Source organism: Lepidochelys olivacea (genome assembly GCF_965140295.1).
Source record: "Lepidochelys olivacea isolate rLepOli2 genome assembly, chromosome: 26".
Lineage (NCBI taxonomy): Eukaryota > Metazoa > Chordata > Testudines > Cheloniidae > Lepidochelys > Lepidochelys olivacea.
Genome location: NC_140436.1, coordinates 8,452,467 through 8,473,097, shown reverse-complemented (window position 1 = coordinate 8,473,097; position 20,631 = coordinate 8,452,467).

The window sequence follows — 20,631 nt, the reverse complement described above, 5'->3', positions numbered from 1 at the left end:
CTAATGTTCAGCTAAATGTAGTTTATGAAACATGTTTACTATGCACTTTTCATTTTTCATCCTTATTTATTAGTACCTTTTCAGAGCACTTTAGATAAGTGTTTGGAAACATAGTTAGAGGAAAGTCATATTTTGCATATTTCACTTGAACTGGAAAGAACATTGGTTTTGATTTTAATCATAAAAATGGAATGCTCCTAATAGAGTGAAGAAACCCAATTTCCTCAAGAAGCATTTCCAAGCTGATCTGCCTCAGATACTCCTGCGATCACAGGAGAATAATATCCTGGGCAGCAGAAAATGTTCTGCAATATATGCGAAATAAATATAGCTGTACTGGACAATTATGTGTTCAGCATCACTGACTTTCAGCAAAGGGGCTAAGATTCTGTTTCCTGCCTCTTGTCAATTATTAACCTTCACAGCCACAAACTGCATGCTGTTGAATCCGAGTGCAAGGTAAAGCCTCATACCGAGCACAGTAAGAAGATGCAGCTGCAGGAGTGGTCTGCTGAGCAAAAAGTAGCACTTGCCAGGCCTGCTGCATTTGCAATACATGCTGCATTATGTCATGTTGTCTGGAGTGGCTCATGACTGCCAACCTCAGGGAAGACGGTCAAGAAGCAGAGCAAAACCGCCCAAACTGGTTGTGTGTTCTGTAATTAGATTTCACCAACCCAGTAATAAGTGCGAACTCCTAAAGCACAGTCTTATTATGGAGTCACAGACAGTTCCCTTGCGTGTCCCAGTTTATCTTGCCATCCACCCAGGCAAGCTGGACTTTGTGATTGATGGCTATTTTACACCAAAAAACCACAACAAATATTTAGGTTACTCCCAGTCCCAGGGGACCAGTCACTTAGCCCAGGTCAGTGGTATTCGGATCTCAAGCCGACGGCAACGCTTGTCGCCAGTCCTGTAACAAACTCACTGAAGGTTTGTTAATTAGGAAAATGATCATTATTGACAAGGTTAAAAGCAGGTGAGCATACACGCACTAATGAGTTAGTGTCAGGTTTAAAAGGTAATAGAAACTTCTAAAGTAGACTCTTTATATCCTTAAGGGCTAACCCAGGCAAAACCGTTGGGAGCTCCTTGCTCATTCTTAAAAAGCATAGAATCATAGGACTGGGAGGGACCTCGAGACATCTTCTAGTCCAGTCCCTTGCACTCAAGGCAGGACTAAATGTCCAACAGCGGCTCCTGGGGAGGAGGGACTGGAGGTCACTGTGTGCTGCCCTTGCCTGCAGGCACCACCCTCGCAGCTCCCATTGGTCAGGAACGGGGAACTGCAGCCAATGGGAGTTGCAGGGGCGGTGTCTGCGGACAAGGGCAGCGCACGGAGACCTCCAGTCCCTCCCCCTGCAGGAGCCAATGCCGGACATGCCGGCTGCTTCCAGGAGCAGCACGGGGCCAGGGAAGGCAGGGAGCCTTCTAAGCATCATTCAAGCACAGAGCACCCTGTTTAGCTAGGGTTTGTGTTCATTAGACAACTACTGAAGCTTCAGGTTTCTGGGTGTTCTTAAAGGCTTTAGGCCCAAAACTTTGTGATCCAACTCAGCTTTGACCAAAACCTCACAACTAAGGTCCTATTTCATTTGCGATACTGTGGAAATCGCAGATGCCACAATATTAGGCTTCCACCATGATTTTGTTTTAAATTAGCTTACTCATTTTGCATACATTTTGATGTTTCCAGCACAAACTTTTTTCCCCACTAGTACGTTAAGTGATTTGGAGAGTTTTGGGCAGGGCTGTAACCAGGGCACACGGAGCCTGGGGGTGGGGGAGGGACGAGGGCTGGGTGCCCAATTCTGAAGGCAGTGCTGCCACCAGCAACAGTGCAGAAGTAAGGGTGACCATACCAGGTCTGCTCCAGAGCTCTACTCCCTGCTGGTTTTTTAACTCATTTTTCTGGCTCCACCCCTTGCTTTGTGCCCTGGGCAGCTGCCTTGCTTGCCAGGCCCTGGTTAGGACCCTCTAATTGCCCCAAATTGTCTGGTTAAAAAAAAAAAATTCACAGGCATAACATGATAGTTGTGTGTTTATATTGTTCTAGCGATTTTTTCTTAAACACATAGGTCTGTTGTGGCTTTTCCAAAGTCCCCTATTAATAAAGGTCCATTGTTACTTTTCTGCAATTTTTCATGTCTTCCTCACAACTCAGCTGCAATTATTTGCACATCATCCCTCAGTTCAGATAGGGTTTTACTCATGATCCAACTCATTTTTGACCATTATGTTTCTCTCAGAAATAGACTTGCCACTGCATAAATTCAAGTTATTCTTGTTTTACTAGGATATTGCACAAATAGATAATACAAGACACGGAAGGGGACAAGACTTACAGTATTAAGAAGCTGGTTGTTCAATTTGTGGGTTGTAGACAACTGGCTTGTTTTTCACAAATCTAAAGTAACATCACTTGATTTTTCAATATATATGCAAACAAATCACAGCAAGTGATTTCATGGTCAGTGCCAACAGTTCATTTGGAGTTGCACTACAGTGCATTTTAAGAGCCGGGGGATCAAACATAAAATTATACTGGCAACTTCTAGCTGTAAACATTGAAGGATTAGAAAGCTTACGTGAAGATTCCAAGTTGTGTGGGATCAGAACCAAAGTATAGGCACCTCAGGTAAAATTTGCAAAAGCTCCTAAATGACTTTTCCCCAGGCAAGTTACTAAGTCACTTAGGTGCCTTTGAAAATGTTGCCCTTCATGTCGGGAACTGTAGGATGCTATCATTATGTAGACTTACATGTGTGAATAGATACATAAATAATACATGTTTTTACAATTAACGTGGAAAAAAAATACATACTAAGGGAGACATTTAAAAAAACACCCAGTGTTTGCCTAGCTCTGCCCCCATTGCGGTTGATGGTGATATTCCCATTGACTTCAGGGGGAGCAGATCTAGGCCAACATTAGCTAAGTCTGAAAATTTCACCTGTCACTTTTTGAGCCAGAGGAGGCCAAGAATGGGGTGGAGGCACAGTTGATCTGGAGAGGCAATGAGATCCTCGGCAAATAAATCTCCCAGTGGACCTCCAGAAGGACAGTCACCTGCGCACAAGAAAAAATACTAACTTTTAAACCATTTTAAATTTCAGTGTTACTACGTTTTTGCTTTACTGCTTGACCCCAGAGGAAAGCCCGATCTCTTAGCATGAGTTATGGGCATTGGCATTTATTACTGATCATTCTGTTGGCTTTTGGATGCCAGAATATGCCAGGGCTGGACCTCATGCTGTTAGGGGCAGCCTTCCCAAATGGTCAGTTTTTAACGATTATGTGTCATTAAAAAGAACAGGAGGACTTGTGGCACCTTAGAGACTAACCAATTTATTTGAGCATAAGCTTTCGTGAGCTGAGCTGTAGCTCACGAAAGCTTATGCTCAAATAAATTGGTTAGTCTCTAAGGTGCCACAAGTACTCCTTTTCTTTTTGCGAATACAGACTAACACGGCTGTTACTCTGAAATTTGTGTCATTAGGCATTTGTGGTGAATTATGTAGGTTCCTAAGGTTGTGGTTGATTGTTACTTTTTGGAAGGTCCAACGGATAGGGACTGTAAGGGTATGTCCAGACTACAGCAAGAGGTATGATTTCCAGCACGGGTAGACGTGCGCACATTAGCTTGGATCAAGCTAACCTGCTAAGAAAAGCAGCGTAGCCCTGATGACGTGGGTAGCGGCACAGGCTAGCCACCAGAGTCAGAGATGCTTCATAAATACTCGAATGGTTAGCCGATGTTGCTGCCCACAATGTTGTGGCTACTCCGTTATCTGAAGCACGCTAGCTCGATCAAAGCTAGTGTGTGTCTGTTTACCTGTGCTGGAAACTGCATTTCCAGCTTCAGTGCAGACGTACTGCTCGTCAGGCTTTATTTCTGTCTCTAGGTTCTCTTTTTGGCCCTGCCACTGAGTCACAGTCCATCATATATTGAGATGGTAAGATTTTGGGGGCAGGGACTGTCTCTTACTATGTGTTTGCACAGTGCCTAGCACAATAGGGGTCCCACTCTCAGTTGGTCCTTAGGCACCACTGTAATAAACCTGATTATTATTCATAACCCCAATCTTTGTGTCTGTGTTTTCCCGTCTGTAAAATAAGATTATTTCAAACCACCGTAAAGCTCTTTGAGATCAAAGGATGAACAGAGGCATGTCGGTGCCGAATATTTCAGCCTAATTTGCAGGAGTCTTTTGCAGCGATTGCTGTGTTTGTACATCTCTCCACTTTTAACGTGTGCGCCATGGAAGCAAACGCATGTTCGTGTCTCGTAGGGTAACTTGTTTCCTTAACTCACCTTCCTGGAATTCTGTAACAAAAAGAGGAAAATCTTGCCTCAACGTAGCAAACACAGGTTATTACTGTGTGTGTGTTGCATTATAAACGAAAAATATTTAGCTTGTGTTTTTTTTCAGTGAAAAATAGCTATTCTATCACAAAGAAGAAACAGTCCCTAGTGGAGTGAATTTTTGGTATTTCTTTTTATTCCATTTCATGCTGCTACCCTCTGCTTTGCATAGCCTCACTTCACTTGCAAAATAGCTGTAGTGGGTGATTTTAATTTGCTATTGATTTCTACTCTTGCTGTTCTTTTTTTCATGCTTGACATTTTGTGTGTGTGTATGTGTGTGTGTCGAAAGATTTCTGGAGTCCACAAAAGTGATTTTGAAAATCCAGATGCTTCGGAAAAGTTAGGAGACAAAATAACTAAATTCTTGGGGTTTTTCCTCTTTTTAGAAAGATGTCAAGGGAGGCAGTGCGGGGGGAGGGGGTCAAGGGAGGCCACGGTTTTTCCTCTTTATAGAAAGATGTCAAGGGAGGCAGTGCGGGGGGAGGGGGGCCAAGGGAGGCCACCCTCTCCCTGGGAGCAATGCCTATCATCAAGCGTGGGGAAAGGAGGGGAACCTGGGCCCTATGCAACCAGTTACGCCAATGCAAGGTTCAGGACCCCAAATACACCCCCATCAGCCCGCCTTGGACATCTCGTCTGCTGGTAGAGGCTCGGTGTCCCCTTTGGTCCCTGGGGCCAACTGGTTCCCTGTAGAGTAACCAGGGTCCTCAGCCCCAGCGGTCTGGAGTCTGGGCAGCTTCCCTGCAGGAGCCTCCAGCACATGCTCGGCACCTCCTCAGCCCGGACTGAGCCGAGTTGCTTCCTTTCATATGCTCTCTCCACTGTGAGCCTGCCGAGCAAGGGGGAGTGGGTGTGGCCTCTTGGGCCCAAAACAGTTTAACCCCTGTGTTGCCAGTGTGGGGTTGGTACGCCCCCATCAAAAAAGAAGATACATTTTATAAACTTAGTTTAGATTGTAGACTCCCTGGGCAGGGACCACCTAATGCAATGTGTTGCTCATCCAGGACTAGGGCTCCTAGGCACTACTGTGATACAAAAAAGAGAGAAAGGATAGTGTTACATAACAGGGTACAATCCACACCATGAATAGCTATGTCACCTGAGCTGCCCTTTACAATGCTTTGCTGCTGTAGCCTCCAACCTGGACTGCTCACAGACAGCCTCCAGCATGTAAATCACTCCCTGCTATGCCTCGGTATGCTGCAGCCAGCCAGCCAGACTCAGGCTCTTTACCAGCCCTAAAGATTACCCTAGGGTGACCCCAACACACTCCCATTCCCAGATTTCCTCCCATAAATGTATGTCCTGTACTGCCCAGCCCTCTTCTGGACAGTACAAACATTAAGTCCATTATTCCTTTAGGGAAATAATATGCACACAACTTGTTACCCCAAATGGACTTACCCAGACACTTCAACTTGAACACGCTGGATTAGATAAAACAGTAAAACAAGTTTATTGGCTACAAATAGAGAGGTTTTAAGTGAGTACAGGTCATGAGGCATCACAGACTGACATGGATACAAGAAAAATAAAGATAAAATGCTTACAGGTGCCTAACGTAACAAACACTATTAGATTCTGAAGGGTTAAAATCCATTGTTGATGTAATAACCTGGTATATGGATTTGTGTACAGGCCCAAAGTCCAGAGTTTGGTCAAGAGGTCAGAGGTCTAGCAATAGCTAAGAGAAAGCAGAATAACCAAAGATAACCTTGCTTTTGCTAAGATATGCCGGGACAGCAAACCGCCAGATGTTGGGGGCAATAATTGTGTCTTACTCAAAGTTGCAGATAGAACAAAGAAGCCCTGTTTCTGTTGTGTTTCTTCTGTAGGGAGATGTTCTTCCCACACCTCCAACCTTGAGTTTATGAAAGGTTCAAGCATGTCCGTATAAGAGATGGCCACCTCCCTTTCCCAGGGACCAATGCCTGCCTTAAAACACAAATGAACAACTTGAAAGACCATCTTTATTGCCATTTACTTTCACTGTTTCTTTGCTTTGACCCCTAGATATGTATTTGTTGGACAATCAAAGGAGCTACTTCATTCCTATGGAACCCCAAATCAGAATTCAACGTATATATTTTATACTAATACATTTATTAAAGTACTAATTAAATGTTAAATGTTGATTTGTCAACTTGAGACCATGGGCGGAGACATTATGTAACCTTTGACCATTGGCTACTGTGCTATCATGTCTTGCTGCTAAACCTATCAGGGGGTTTGGGACTGCCTACCCCGTCACTTTCCCCCGCCCATGGAAAATCCATATATTCCATTGTAATCAATTGATTGTCAGTGTCTCTGAGTCTAATAAGCAAGGTGACACTCCGTCAGCACTGTACGAAATAAACTCCTGTGCTTGACCTCTACACGGTGTGGATTTATGTCCTTCAGATTCAAAGCAAAGCTTTCTCACCACATGCTTTCAGCAGTCTTACAGATCATAGAATCATAGAATAACAGAGTTGGAAGGGACCTCTGGAGGCCATCTAGTCCAACCCCCTGCCCAGAGCAGGATCAATCCCAACTAAATCATCCCAGCCAGGGCTTTGTCAAGCCTTACCTTAAAAACTTCTAAGGAAGGGGATTCCACCACCTCCCTAGGCAAAGCATTCCAGTGTTTCACCACCTTCCTAGGGAAAATGTTTTTCCTAATATCCAACCTAAACCTCCCCCACTGCAACTTGAGACCATTACTCCTTGTCCTGTCATCTGCTATCACTGAGAATAGTCTAGATCCATCCTCTTTGGATCCACCTTTCAGGTAGTTAAAAGCAGCTATCAAATCCCCCCTCATTCTTCTCTTCCGTAGATTAAACAATCCCAGTTCCCTCAGCCTCTCCTCATAAGTCATGTGTTCCAGTCCCCTAATCATTTTTGTTGTCCTTTGCTGGACTCTCTCCAATTTCTCCACATCCTTCTTGTAGTGTGGGGCCCAAAACTGGACACAGTACTCCAGATGAGGCCTCACCAATGTCGAATAGAGGGGAACGATCCCGTCCCTTGATCTGCTGGCAGTTCCCCTACTTATACACCCCAAAATGCCATTGGCCTTCTTGGCAACAAGGGCACACTGTCGACTCATATCAAGCTTCTCGTCCACTGTCACCCCTCGGTCCTTCTCTGCAGAACTGCTGCCTAGCCATTCGGTCCCTAGTCTGTAGCGGTGCATTGGATTCTTCTGTCCTAAGTGCAGGACTCTGCACTTGTCCTTGTTGAACCTCATCAGATTTCTTTTGGCCCAATCCTCCAATTTGTTTAGGTCCCTCTGTATCCTATCTCTACCCTCCAGCATATCTACCACTCCTCCCAGTTTAGTGTCATCTGCAAACTTGCTGAGGGTGCAATCCACACCATCCTCCAGATCATTAATGAAGATATTGAACAAAACCGGCCCCAGGACCGACCCTTGGGGCACTCCACTTGATACCAGCTGCCAACTAGACATGGAGCCATTGATCACTACCCGTTGAGCCCGATAATCTAGCCAACTTTCTACCCACCTTGTAGTGCATCCATCCAGCCCATACTTCTTTAACTTGCTGACAAGAATACTGTGGGAGACCGTGTCAAAAGCTTTGCTGAAGTCGAGGAATAACACGTCCACTTCTTTCCCTTCATCCACAGAACCAGTTATCTCATCATAGAAGGCAATTAGATTAGTCAGGCATGACTTTCCCTTGGTGAATCCATGCTGACTGTTCCTGATCACTTTCCTCTCCTCTAAGTGCTTCAGAATTGATTCCTTGAGGACATGTTCCGTGATTTTTCCAGGGACTGAGGTGAGGCTGACCGGCCTGTAGTTCCCAGGATCCTCCTTCTTCCCTTTTTTAAAGATGGGCACTACATTAGCCTTTTTCCAATCTTCCGGGACTTCCCCCGATCGCCATGACTTTTCAAAGATAATGGCCAATGGCTCTGCAATCACATCCGCCAATTCCTTTTGCACTCTCGGATGCAACGCATCCGGCCCCATGGACTTGTGCACATCCAGTTTTTCTAAATAGTCCCGAACCCCTTCTTCCTTCACAGAGGGCTGGCCACCTGCTCCCCTTGCTGTGCTGCCCAGTGCAGTAGTCTGGGAGCTGACCTTGTTCGTGAAGACAGAGGCAAAAAAAGCATTGAGTACATTAGCTTTTTCCGCATCCTCCATCACTAGGTTGCCTCCCTCATTTAATAAGGGGCCCACACTTTCCTTGGCTTTCTTCTTATTACCAACATACCTGAAGAAACCCTCTTCTAAAGATCAACCATCTAAAGATTAAACTCTTTAGGTCAGAACCCCTCCCCCAGAGTCCAGCGGCTGTTTCCTTTGTCTTTTCAGGTGCAGAGAATGCAATGGACGGGGGGAGGGTATCTTGGGGTGTTTGTCCTTGCTTTTTATAGTTTGTCGCCTCTTAAAAACATTTTCAGCTGGGAACAAGGCCATAAGCCATCTGTGTGGAAAGAAACTCCATCGTGTCTCTTTGCTAAGATGCAGATTTTTGCCCCTGCTGTTTCCTGCCAAAGAATGGCCACTCAGCAGACAATGGACCATCTGCCTTGTTTACATCTGGCTGTGGTGTCAGCTTGCCCTTTGTCTCTGAGGTAGTGGTTTGGTCACTCCCCAGACTCATCTGAAAAAACATACTTTTAGTAATGATTTCAGCTTATTTTTATAACTTCACATCTAATGCTGCTACGTTATTGATCAGCAAATTATGAGTTTTCAAATGATACTTCAGAAAGCCTACTTTATACATACATTATTACAGTCGTGTATGGGGTGAACATGGCTATATTCTGTCACAGATGATCTGGTGGTTAAGGGCATTATTTGAGGATTTAGGAGGAGCTGGGTTCTCAGCCACAGATTTTCTGTGTGACCTTGGCCAAGTCACTTAGCCTCTATATATATCTCAGTTCCCCATGTGTAAAATGGGGATAAATAGTTCTTCCTTACCTCACAGAGGTGTTGGGATAAATACTTTACAGATTATGAAGCACTCAGATACGACAATAATTGGTGCTTTGTAAATAAAATACACATAGTTTATATAGATATTGCATGATCCAGAGATGGGATAATTTTATAAAACTGTAATTAAAGGTTTCATACAGAATTTAGGTTAGTTTGTAAACTCCTTCCACAATCCAAGCTCCACCCACTTGATGCCAAAGTGAGACACATGGTAGATTCGGCAGGTTGTCAACTTATGACAGGCCCTCTTCTTTTTTCTGATTCCAGTTTCCATGCTCCAAGGGATCATGTTAGGCTCACAAACAATATTCATTAGTGGAAGCTTGGTAACGATCATTGATGATGAATGGGAATAGATCTCCAACATTCTGGGCCTGATTCTCCTGTCTCCCTGTGTAGTGATTTACATCAGTGCAAAATAGCTGTTAAAACATGACCACTTTGATAAAGCGGTTTTTATGTTCACTTTGCGCCTTTGTCAATGACTGCATAAGGTCGAAGGCAACAGAGACTCAGGTCCTTTCTTTGTAAAAATGCAATTTAAAATAAAGAGGTAGGGGTCCTCCAAACAGCACCTTGTATTCAGGGCAAATTGTACAATGTGTGACATCAGAGGAACTAGGAAGTAGAGTTAGCATCAGTTCCTCAGCAGTTGTAAATTGGTGTTACTCCACTGAATTCAGTCTTCAGTGGCATTACACTGATTTACACAAGTTGAAGATCAGGCACCTAGAGTTCAAAGCAGAGAACCTGGAATCCAAGACTCCTGGTTTACATTCCAGAGTCTTTCACTGACTTGCTTCAGTTCTTCGTGCAAATTATTTATGCCCATATTTGGCCCTCTCTTGTGCTCAGGTAAAATCAGAGTAACTCCATAGTCTTTAGGTGGAGTTACTCTGGATTGACATTGGTGTAAGCCTCTTAACCTCTCTGTACCTTATTTCTGTTTAAGGGGATAAAAACGTACCTCTTTGAGGGCTTAATTAACATTTTTAAGACTTTGAGTTCTATGGATGAAAGATTCGATATATGTACAAAGCATTGTGGTGGTGTTATTCCAATTTGTGCTTCTGGAAATAAAGTTTAGTGCAAAGATATATGAATGTTTCAGATGTCCAGGATTTACACTGTATGTCCAAATTAGTAAATTTCTACAAATTTGTATAAAAATGACACAAAAAAGTACAGTTCTGCAAAACAGCAGCCATACCAAATTAGATGAATAAAATTTTATTGTTTTACTTTGGGCACTTTTTGATTCAGAGGTGAAGATAATGAACCTGTATCTCACTACAGTCATCATCTAAGGTACCTGTTACGGTATCTATTATGCTATGTAAAGTCATTAAAATTATGGCTTTTTTCAGAGCCTGGCTGTAAAAAGTTTATTAGAATGTACAGCATTATACAGTAAGGATGATTGCATGAAGCAAAACACCTAGAGCGTAAAGAATATGGAGACCATAAAAATGTGATTTAGTTTTGGGAATGTTTTGGCAGAAGATGCAGGGAGAGGTAGCTGAGACTTGGCCTTTAATGAAGCCCTTGCCCTGAGTACTGTTCAGACAAATACATAAATATGTTGCAACAGAGTTTTCCCGAGTCGTGTGTACCATGCATACAATATGAAATCCGTAATTTTTCTCCGTTCAGGCGTGTGTGTGTATTTTTCTGGATAATATGGAATTTTAACAGATCTAGCACTGAAACAGTAGGCCCAGATCCTCAGATGCACAAACCTGACTTCAGCAGTACTATGCTTAGGGTTGCCGGTTTGATTGGATTTATTCCTGGAGGTTTCATCACATGATATAATCTTTAATTCCTGGGGACTCCAGGACAATCCTGGAGGGTTGGCAACCGTGCATGCTGATTTACACCGGCAGAGGATTTTTGCCATTATTTTCCTTGTTTTAATTAGAGTCCATGTAGCATGTTTGATTTCAACATGCCGCCTCCTTAGCACCTTGCTTGTGTAAACTCCATTGACTTGGGTGGAGTTACCCCTGATTTACACTGATGTAACTAAGATCAGAATCAGGCCCCCAAATACTGCTCAGGGAATGCATGAATTTAACAACTGGCTCGTATATAATTTTCACCTAGCTTGGGAGGGCCTGTGCCCTTTGGGCCAGTGCCCTCCTGCAGTAGCCCTGTGTGCGTGAGGAGTTGTATGTGGATAGGTTGCAGAGCTGGGCTCTGTGCTGAAGCAAAGGAAGGTAGTGGAGGCTAATCAGATGAGGAGCCACTGGATCTGTGCTTAAACAGATATGGTGGCTCAAAGCACTTACAAAGAGAGATGTCATGGGGTGTACAGACCCCCACGCTGTTCCAGCTGCTAATGAATTAACAGGGAGACTAGCTGCCTCCTTAGCTGGGGCTGATCGGTGGCCTTTTTGCAGGTGAGGGGATATAAAGGCTGCAAGCTAGAAGAGTGGGGTGGTGGTAGGGGACTTCAGCAACAGATAAGCAGGAGGCTGATGGACCTTCAGGACAAGAGGATCACAGAGCATGAGTCTGAGGAAACAGCCTGCTGGAGAGGTGTGGTGGGAAGCGGTAAGGAATTAGGAGACAGTGGTGCCAACTGCTTCCTGCAGGTTCCCTGGGTTGGAACCTAGAGGTGTGGGTCAGTCTGGGGTCTCCTATGAACCTCAGCAGAGGGGTCATTAAAGCTTGTGGAGCAAGGTTCGGAACCTGAAGAGGCCAGAGACTCTTGATCCTTCACTAGGGCTACTGACCTCCTGACTCGCTAGACACTCTACTGCCCTGAGAAGGGAGAGACTATTAATGGTCTAGCTGGAGTCATTGCAAGGAACTGTCAGACAGGGATGAAAGGTGACTGGCTGAACAAGGGAAAGCTGAGGCAGACTTGCCATAACGCCTGTTCCACCATGGGAGGGGAGGATAGTGGCTGAAAAGAGCCCCTAGATAGGGATCTCGAGGGGTTGTGGCTGCTATTTTGTGGAGGACTGAGAAGTAGATCTAGTGATAAGAGCAGAGGCCGGGAGGCCTGGTGTGTTGGTGAAGAATTACATCCTTCTAACCTCCTGAAGAGTTCGAACTCCAGCCTTGTGCTGAAGGGGTTAAATTTGCCTAGGGTGAGTAATGGGAGCACTGGATAACTGAGCCTATGGGTAAACAGGGAATGGGTACCTTGAGTCCAACATATGGCGCGGTGCTAGATGGCATCAATCCATTACATAATGTCCTTAAAAGCGATAGTGTGGCAGTCATGTCTTTGCCAGGAATGCTGCTTCTGGGAGAGTAGTTGGTGTTCTTGTCCATCCTTCTGCCCATGCTGGTTTGTACCTCACAGCTTATTCTCAGACGGCCCAAGCAGTGAAGTTTCTGTCACTGTTATTCCCCGTGGGAAACCTTGAGCCATTCTCAGTGACAAGATACTGGACTGGATGGATGATTGGTCTGATCCAGTGTGGTGGTTTCTGTGTACCTAAAACTGGGTGGTACGTCTCCTCTAGTTGAAGTTTGAGAGCTAGTATATTTGAGATCAGACAATCCTAATCAATGAGTTATGTAATAACATACCAGTGGCATCACTGAATATGCAAGACATCTTGGGGGCTGTTTTAGCTCGTACCAGTGTGCAGGATGTAATAAAATGGGATAAGTAGTAGGTATTTCACAGAAAAATTATTTACTGTACAATAGTGACATGCATTAAATGTTACCAGACAATATCTCACAAGATTTACTGTAAAAAAATCTCAAGGCAACTCCATTTTGTGCCATTGTGTAAAAAGGAGAATTATTGCTAGATAAAGTAAATAGCAATGATCTCTCATAATATATTTGACCATAACTCTGCATTTACTGCTGATCACCACCGCAGTGATAATGAAAAGGAAATTAATCTCTGGGACAGGTTAAATGAATGCAAACACAAAGAGAATAGCACAAAAGAACATAATGCACACAGAAAGTTCAGCCATTAATACACAGAATACAAAACGGAGAAAACATGCAACAGGTACTATTCATATCCTCTTTGGCTCAGAAACCAGGAAAGGGTCTATAACTTCTGGCTAAGACTTGAGTATAGCTGTGCGATTAACAGATTTTTAAATATTTATTTTGGCTCTCTGGCAATTAAAAACTCCTTTTGGCTCAGACCGAAAACATTTTTTAATCCATCAAAAAGTAAACCAACCCAAACAAATGAAAACCCCTAAACGTTTTGTTTTGATTTAGAGCATTTTTTAAATAGCTTTAAATACAACCAAAGGAAATTCTGAAATGGAAAGTCATTTCAAGACAGAAAAAAAGATGCATCTAATTTCAAAAGGTCCAAACATTTCATTTTTATTTTTTAAACCAAAACAATTTGGCAAAACCAACACCAATGAATTAAATATTTGCGTCACCAAATCTGCTTGCGCTCTGGAAAAAGGTTTTGGTCAATTTTTTTTTGGCCAAACTCTATTCTTGAGAACCTCAAGGGCCCAACCAATGGTGGATCCAAAGGCTCCTGTTGATTTAAATGGGCTTTGGATCAGAGTCTGAATTCTCACTGGGATAGGTGCCGTACCTAAATGGGGAAAGACACAATCCCGGCCCTCTAGTGCCCACAATCTAAATAGACTGGACAGCCTGAGAGAGGAAAAATTGTTGTTCCCATTTTACAGATGAGGAATGGCGGCACAGAGAGATTGTGACTTGTCCAAAGCCACACAAGGAGTCTCTGGCACATCCAGAAATCGAGCAGATCTCTTAAATCCCTGTATTGGGTCATAACCACAAGACCATCTTTCCGCTCTGGTTTCTTCCCTCTTGAACGAGTCGGTGAGGGTTGTTCCCGTAAAAGTTTGACTGGGGCTGCTTGAATAAATTGCAGTGCGACAGATGCTGTCACAGGAGGGTTTGAAAAGTCCATTGCAATACATAGGGTCTGCTCTAGGGCTGCAGTATGTGCAACTTATTTTAAGCAGCTCTACGGGTATGCTCCTCGTTCTGCCCCCTGCTCGTTTTGCTCGAGGGGGCAATCCCACCAAAGTCCATGGTGTTACTCACACAAGGGCTGCAAGATCAGATGATGTATGTGCTCATCTATTCTAAATACTGTGTCAATTTTTTCTCTTTACTATTTTGCATTCATAATGTTCCTGAATGCACCAAGAGCTTTAAAAATCAGTGAAGGCATCTATTTTTAAAATAGAAATGAGCATGCTCCTCAATAGTCTGCAAGCATTTGGTTGCTGGAAGTTTATTTTCAGGACACCATTCTGGGGATCATGGATAATAAGATTCACAAACATGCCTGTCTTCTGCAAACCGACAAACCATGATACCGTGATTTGCATGTGCCCAGCTATCTTCTATGCAATTTTATCAACAAACTCCCCAGGAGCTAGTTCCATAGGTGGAAGTGTATTTGTTCAACTGAGACAGATTTTATGGACCGTGGAAAACTGTCTAAGATAGATTTTGCAGAAAGATAGATAAACCCTCAGTAATTCCCTTCATATTGCTTTTAATATAGCACCAAGTACCAAAGAAGGAACAAACTGCTAAATGCCCAAACCAATTCTCTGCTGTGTAATAAGCCAATATAATTGGAGAGCAAGGGTGGTTAAGGCACTGGACTGGGACATGGGAGATCGGGTTCAATTTCTGGCCCTGCTGCAGACCTGGGGCAGGTCACTTAATCTCTGTGCCTCATTTCTTCACCTGTAAAGTAAGAAAGAATAATATTATTTCTCTCTGTCTGTTTAGATTGCATGATCTTTGGGACAAGGACTTTCTCTTGTGCATGTGTACAGCACCTGGCACAATGGGGTTCTGGTCTTGGCTGGGACTTTAGGCATGGCTGGAATAAAAATATCTCAACATGTCACAGGATATATTTGATGTATTCAAGGGCCATTGTCATCTGTCTGTCTTATTTGTATCCAGAACAGTATCTTAAAGGGATATATTCCACGAGGAGGACCAAAAACATCTCAGACATCTTAATATCAAATTACCCCACTCCTCATTGCCTATCTTATTAAATGTTTTTGCCAATTTTAACAATTGGGATTGTGTCCAAAGGAGTAATGAGGACAAAAATTGTATTCTTCTGTCACTTCTTTGCATTAAGGAACACAAATATCATCAGATCTTCAAATAGGAGATCAAACGTTGTAATCAAAATAATCCTGGGCTTTTAAATACAAGTTTTCATTCATAGCTCTTATGGTAATTGATAAACACTATTATCCCCTGTAAAGATAAAGAAGGCATGTAGGACCAGATCCTGCGCTGATGTAAATCTGTGGGATTACACAGCTGAGGATGTGTCCCGTGGAGTTCAATGCTTATACTTTCAAAAGTGACCATTAATTGTGAATGGCCAATGCAGGATGATCAGGGCCTGATTTGGAAAGGTGCTGAGCACTAACATCTCTCATTGTTAAATGTTCAAAGGAGAGGTTGCTCCAAGATCAAAATCTGTGAACATCCCAAAGTTAAGGGATGTTTGGAATGGAGTTTTCTTATTTAGCCCATGTTAAAGAGAAGGGACCAGGATCTTTGCTACTTTCAACTGGCGTAACCCGCCTTGATGTTAAAGGAGCCACCTGGCTTTACTCCAGCTGAGGATCTGGTCCACTAAGCCCTTTGCAAAATGTGATTCGAGATCCAGGTTTGGACTCTGAACCCCTTTCCACAGAGACTTTAGGTAGCGTCCAGAAGCCAGGATAAATTCTGACCAGTCATTGAAAATAACAAACAATCCTAGTATTAAGCTTGCTCCACCCACTAGGGGACAGACTCATAATGGGGAAAAAACTGGGTCAATGCATACAGCTGTGCAGCAGGAGTCAGAGCAGAGAGGATCTTGCACGTGTCCAGAGGTGAACTTTTGAACGGCACTGTGGTGGCTTCATGACATGCCTGCAACCCTGTGTTGGACAATGTCTTGAAATAGACACTCTTCATTCAGCAGCATAGTCACTGAATACAGCAGTGGCCTGGAGTGTCTAATACTTGATTGCACATTGTGTAAAGAGTTGTCACTTTGGATGGGCTATCACCAGCAGGAGAGTGAATTTGTGTGGGGGAGTGGAGGGTGAGAAAACCTGGATTTGTGCTGGAAATGGCCCACCTGATGATCACTTTAGATAAGCTATTACCAGCAGGACAGTGGGGTGGGAGGAGGTATTGGTTCATATTCTCTGTGTATATATAAAGTCTGCTGCAGTTTCCACGATATGCATCTGATGAAGTGAGCTGTAGCTCACGAAAGCTCATGCTCTAATAAATTGGTTAGTCTCTAAGGTGCCACAAGTACTCCTTTTCTTTTTGCGAATACAGACTAACACGGCTGTTACTCTGAAACCTAATACTTGATTATGGCACAAATTATTCTCCCCCAACCCCCCAACTGCCCCCCCACACATGCACGCACACTTATTCTTAAGACTTTTTGGAATGCATTACGAAAGAGGCAGCCACTGGTGAGACTCCATTTGTGACCCATGTAATTTTTTTTTATCTGAGGTTTTAAATGATGCTTACCAGACCCTTAGCAGCCCCCTCCAACAGCTCCACTTCCACAGCCACCCCACCCACACACTTTGGCAAGACTCTACAGGAGGAAGATGGAAATGGTTTATTCTAAGGTCATTAGGGTTGCCAATTTTGCTTGGATGTATTCCTGGGGATTTCATCACATGACATCATCTTTAATTAAAGATTAATCTTTAATTCCTGGAGACTCCAGACCAATCCTGGAGGGCTGGCAGCCCTAAATGTCATGGAAGAAGGAGGCAAGTTTTATTCTCCCTGACAAATTATCTGATTATTGTGAATGGCTATTGCAGGGTTTCTGTATCTTTTTTCCCTTGAGTGCTATTGATTATTAGTTCTTTGTGACCGTTGATTTTGTTTGATGCATAAGGATGCTGATGCTTGATGATAGATGAGACTTTATTGTTAAAAGTCATGAGTGTGTTTTCCTGTAGTGTCTCTCTGATCAGATGTCAGATGTGCAGTATTAGATGTTTGTCCTCTGCATTCTCCTTGGTTTCTAAATTAATTTAACTTGGATGATAAATTTACAGGCGTGTCGTTTGTGTGTTTTCGTTCTTTGTTTTGAACTTCCTGAGATCCGCCCTATTTGTAGCTACTTTGATTGAGGCAAAAGCTTTTCCTTTGGTTAATTCAATGGATTGGAACTCCAGCGATCCATTTCAATTCCCAGCTCCATCATAGACTCCTTGCATGACCTTTGGACAAGGCTTTTATCTCTGTACCTTGATTCCCCATCTGTAAAGTGGGGATAATGATACTTCCTTTGTATGTCTTATCTATGTGTCTCATAAGCTCTTTGGTGCAGAGTTTGTCTCCTTGGGTACATTTACAATGGGGGGAAAAAAGGAAAAAATACACCCACGGCAGTGAGTCTGAGACACAGGTTCTACAGAACATAAGAACGGCCATACTGGGTCAGACCAAAGGTCCATCCAGCCCAGTATCCTGTCTACCGACAGTGGCCAATGCCACGTTCCCCAGAGGGAGTGAACCGAACAGGTAATGATCAAGTGATCTCTCTCCTGCCATCCATCTCCACCCTCTGACAAACAGAGGCTAGGGACACCATTCCTTACCCATCCTGGCTAATCGCCATTAATGGACTTAACCTCCATCAATTGATCCAGTTCTCTTTTAAACCTTGTTATAGTCCTAGCCTTCACAACCTCCTCAGGCAAGGAGTTCCACAGGTTGACTGTGTGCTGTGTGAAGAAGACCTTCCTTTTATTTGTTTTAAACCTGCTGCCCATTAATTTCATTTGGTGGCCCCTAGAAGAATACAGACGTGATGTCCCTTTACAACACTGAAAAGAGCCATGTAAACATTGTTGCATGGGCTCTGAAGCCCAGCTAGGGGGATGGGCCTCATAGGCTAGCTCCAGGCTGAGCAGGAAGATCTATGTGGTTGTTTTTAGCACTGTAGCATGAGCCCAAGTATGTAGACCCAGGCTCTGAGACTTGCTCCCATGGATTGATTGATTTTTTGGGGCAGAGTAGATGTCCCCGTACTCTAAATTTGTACAGTGTCTGGGACAATGGCCTCCCCATTTTGATTCATAATATGATAATAACTATCTGATAAAGCAGTGTGGCGTGTCCAAGGTATTTCAAGCGGAGCTGTGATTGTCGATTGAAGTCCCCTGGAAAGGGACAGAGGAGTGGGTGATTGTAAAGCTCTTTTAACAATACGGGAACTTGGTGTAACAGCTGGAATGCGCACCATGTTTGCTGCTGGCTGAACAAACTGTCCTTGCTGTCAATGAGCAAGTGGAGTCAGCAGCTCCAGAGTGGGTCCAGTGGTTATTACCCACCTATCAGCACAGTCTTCCTTAGAAATACCAAGCTAAGACCAGCACTTTGAGTAAAATGTGGGTAACTCGAAATGAGTGAGAGCAGGAAATCCAGTTTGGGGGGCATGTTAGCCCTGAAAGACACTTGCTTTCCCCAGTGCAATAGCAACCAACATAGAGACAGGAGGGAGTTAGATGGTCTGGTGTGAAAGGGAATGGGTAAAGGGATTTGCAGAGCTGCACATCAAGGGACTGGTAGTGTGAAAATGAACAGGCTGCCCCGGTTGGAGGGTCGGGGAGAGAAAGGGAAATCAAAATACTGTGATTGGCATCCAGGATGAAATTCGGTCTCCATTAAGGTCAGTGTCAAAACTCCCATTGACTTCAGTGGGAGCTGGATTACACACACACGCATTGCATTGTTCAGGGCTTCTCTGGACATTCATTCAGCGAGGCATAGAAAAGTATCTTTGAGTATTACTTGATTAGTATCCAGTTGATTTCATTTTTCCTTGCCTTAGCCCTTTTCTGGGCATTTTTATTTATTGTCTGAATTAGCACCATGGATGCATATGGCATTGTACAGCACATTACAGATGCAGACTGATGCCCTGCACTGAAGAGCTTCTGGTAAAAGCCCCCCTCTGCCCATCCTTCAAAGGGATCCTCCCATCAACTCCCCACAGATGGCAGGGTTTCTGCATCTGCATCTCTTTCCTGACGAGGGGAACAAAGAGGAGCCTGAATGAGGGGAAGGAAAAGGGAGAGGATTGTAGGGTTGTGTGGTTACTGAGGAGACTAAGGAAATTCTCCCTTCTGCAGAGAAGGCCAGCACACATCTATGCACCGCTTACCTCCTACTTAGGCCCATATTTAATGCAATCCACGTGAGTACATCAAACCAATCCCGTAGTGCTTAAGTGAGACTGAAAGTGCCACCTAGCTGGTGTGCTGATTGGAGTGAAAGTCATGTATAGACAGTAATGGAGGTGGGAGTTTGCTGTTTTCATTTATTTTCTATTCACTTCTTCGATAGATCTATTTATTAGAAAGGAAGAATGGCCTAGGGGTTAGGGCAGTAACCTAAGACTGCTCCGCGACAGACTTCCGACGTGACCTTGAGCAAGTCACTTAGCCTCTTTGTGTCTCTGTCCTGCATCTGTAAAATAGGGCTCATAGTGCTTCCTTACTTCGCAAGGGTGTTGTGAGGATAAACGCATTAACGATTGGGAGGTGCACAGATACCATCGTAAAGAAGGCTCGAGATAAGTACCCAAGATAGACGTTAGGAATCAGGAACAAAGATAACGGCTACAAAATATTATTTGAAAATATCAATGGATGGCTAAATAAATGCTTTGTGCTTTCCCCCAAAATTCAAAGAAAATTTAATGAAGGCATGGAAAACAAATCATCCTGGGACTGAAATCTGAAGGCCACCCATTTTGTTTCAAGCTTAAGTCACAGATCTGTAAAGGCTGCCTGGGAAATGCTTTCCTGCATTGTATGAATACTTTAAGAGCTCTTCAGAGAATGCTCAGTGTGACAGTAAGGCACGAACAATGTACCATACTCAGGGCTTTACAGAGTGTTTCTTCCGAGGCGGTTGTCACAAGCATAGGAATAATGCATGATATGCTTGAAGAACAGAGTGAGTTATCTACAGAGTTTCAAAGGCGAGATTTTTACAATTACAGCTGCACATGAGGCAATCTGTAGGCAGATTGGAGTGTTTGAGTGAATGGCTGATTGACTTTTCTCTCGTGGGTTTCTTGTTCAGGAACCTGTGGAGAAAGAAGAATTATAAAATATATACATCTACTGCTAAGACTTAGGCAAGATTGGAGATGAGCTGGGGGTTTTCTTTTTGGTGAACATACTCCCAGTTTACAAAACTGTTTTCTTTTACAGTAACATCTTTGAGTGAAAAATTCAGCAGCAAGGAGGAAAATCAGACTATAAATATTATA